The sequence below is a fragment of the Penaeus japonicus genome, unplaced genomic scaffold (genome assembly GCF_977035675.1).
Source record: "Penaeus japonicus unplaced genomic scaffold, GWHDUDI00000001_assembly GWHDUDI00000029, whole genome shotgun sequence".
NCBI lineage: Eukaryota > Metazoa > Arthropoda > Malacostraca > Decapoda > Penaeidae > Penaeus > Penaeus japonicus.
The window spans coordinates 29,055,256-29,057,755 of NW_028234431.1; the positions used below are offsets into that span (position 1 = coordinate 29,055,256).

A 2,500-nucleotide genomic window follows, 5' to 3' on the forward strand; every position below is an offset into this window, starting at 1 on the left:
TCTTATCTTAGCAACACTTTCAACAGCCAGTTGAGCCCGAGCTTCATTTCGCTGAGCGTATCATACGTCAGCCAGTTGGACTTGGGTTTCTTTTCGCTGTTGCAGCTGTTTCGTCAGCCAGTTGAAGTGAGCTTCATTTCGCTGACGTCACAGAAGCTCCACCAAATATTGAGTCAGTTGAAGAGCTTTCGTCCAGGAAGCTCATCTAGTCCCCAGGAAGTTCCCTGTCCAAGGGAGTCCTCAAACCAAAGACGTCGTGGGTCCCATTGTGGGAGAAGAGATAGGAACACTGAGAGAAGAGTCTTTCCCAGACTGTCTCTCTTGCTTGGATGTCATGCACATTCATCCATGCAGGTCAAGTGGCCACACGTGGCACCTCGGAAAAGCCAAGAGAAAAGTCTCTTCAGACTGTCTCTGTGCCCGACGATGCCCACGCTCTGTGCCCTCCTGTCAGTGGTGTACAAAGTCAGAGGAACAATCCCAGATTGTCCTTTGCTTTGTCTGATTGTTCCCGTACATCGTGTCTCTAGGGTGTATTGTGCCAAAGAGAAGTGTTTTGTGTGGTGTGTGGAGTGTGATTGTATTTAACTCATGTGTGGTTTTCCACTTGCTTTTTCTTCATATTTTGTATGTTTCGTAAATAAACTTCAGAATTTCAATACACAAAACTTATTACATACCTTATGGTAGTCTGCAGTTACTCCTTCCCTGCAACACAAATCATATGTGACACGAAATCATTTAAGGCTACAGTATGCACGTGCAAGTATAAGATTCCACAAATTGTGTCCATTTTATGTTATGTCGTTGATCCTCGTTCTTTTTTTGATACCACTGATGATTTGTGAATATGAATATATATATATATAAATATATAAACAAATATATAGAGAAACATATAAATACATATATTTATATACATATAAGTATACAGATACATATGCATATGTACACACACACATATATAAATAGATATATGCATATATACAAATATATATACACACATAAATATGAATACTATATATATATATACATATATATATATATATATATATATATATATATATATATATATATATATATATATATTCGTGTGTGTGTCTGTGTGTGTATGTATATATGTATATAACATATAAAATCATCTGTGAATGTATATACATATATATGTATATATACATATATACATATATATCTATATATATAATCATAGATATGTGTTTGCATACACACATAGACACATGGATGTGCATATGGATTAAGATATTTATGGTTACATATTTAACTACATATATATGTATATATACTAAAACTAATTAATCAGTGATTGACGAAATTCTTTGCATGCTGTTAACGAATACCATCCGCAAAAGCTAACACATCAAGTGCCAATATCAGTGCCAGATGTTTACTGATTTCTCACGATTTTCATATATATATATATATATATATATATATATATATATATATATATATATATATATGTGTGTGTGTGTGTGTGTGTGTGTTCGTGTGTGTGTGTTTGTGTGTGTGTATACATGTATATACATAAATATGTATTTTGTCTTAAGTCTGTCTGTCTTCTTATCTAACTACATTCGTATCTACTTAACTGCCTGTCTATCTATCTATATTCATATGTATCCATCTGTCATTTTTACACATACGCACTCATACACACATATGTGTATATATATATTTATATATATATGTATATATGTATACATATGTATACATATATGTATATATATGTGTGTGTGCATATATACATACATGTACATATCTCTCTCTCTCTCTCTCTATATATATATATATATATAGATATGTAAACATATGTGTATATATACATATATATGTGCGTGTGTGTATATATATGTGTGTGTATACATATATATGTTTATATATATACATATACATATATATGTATGTATGCATATGTACAGTCTGTATTTACACACACACATATATATGTATGTGTGTGCATGTTTGTGTGTATGTGCATAAATATGTGTATATGCACACACATATCAGTTGTATTTCATTTATATCATACTTTTTATTCAGACATTTGTTTGTGATAAAATTACTTAATGATCGTAAAAAGAACGAAGATCAACAGCGACACAACATAAATTGGACAATTTGTGGAATATTATACTTGCAACACTGCCATACTGTACCTACATGATTTTCGTGCATCATATGATTTGTGTTGCAGGGAAGGAGTAACTGCAGACTACCGAAGATCTCTTTAGTTATAAGGTATGTAATAAGTTTTGTGCATTGAAATTCTGAAGTTTATTTACGAAACATACAAAATATGAAGCAAAATCAAGTGGAAAACCACACATGATTTAAATACAATCACACTCCACACACCACACAAAACACTTCTCTTTGGCAACAATACACCGTTAGAGACACGATGTACGGGAACAATCAGACAAAGCAAAGGACAATCTGGGATTGTTCCTCTGACTTTGTACACCACTGACAGGAGGGC

The 2,500-nt window shown here is 32.8% G+C and overlaps 2 protein-coding genes and 1 long non-coding RNA gene across 3 annotated transcripts in view; 2 read left to right on the forward strand and 1 right to left on the reverse strand.

Moving 5' to 3' along the window:
• LOC147468437 (uncharacterized) overlaps positions 1-659 on the forward strand; it is a 959-nt gene extending 300 nt beyond the window's left edge. The window contains exon 1 of the long non-coding RNA XR_015192489.1: positions 1-659. This exon is cut by the window's left edge and continues 300 nt beyond it. This is a non-coding gene — a long non-coding RNA (uncharacterized LOC147468437).
• LOC122250223 (uncharacterized) overlaps positions 1-2,500 on the forward strand; it is a 13,713-nt gene that overhangs the window by 1,649 nt on the left and 9,564 nt on the right. The window lies entirely within an intron of this gene.
• The window catches only part of LOC147468438 (uncharacterized), a 1,318-nt gene continuing 1,098 nt past the window's right edge, over positions 2,281-2,500 (reverse strand). Inside the window, exon 2 of the mRNA XM_086554157.1 lies at positions 2,281-2,500. This exon is cut by the window's right edge and continues 753 nt beyond it. The gene's annotated coding sequence lies outside the window, so the exon portion shown is untranslated.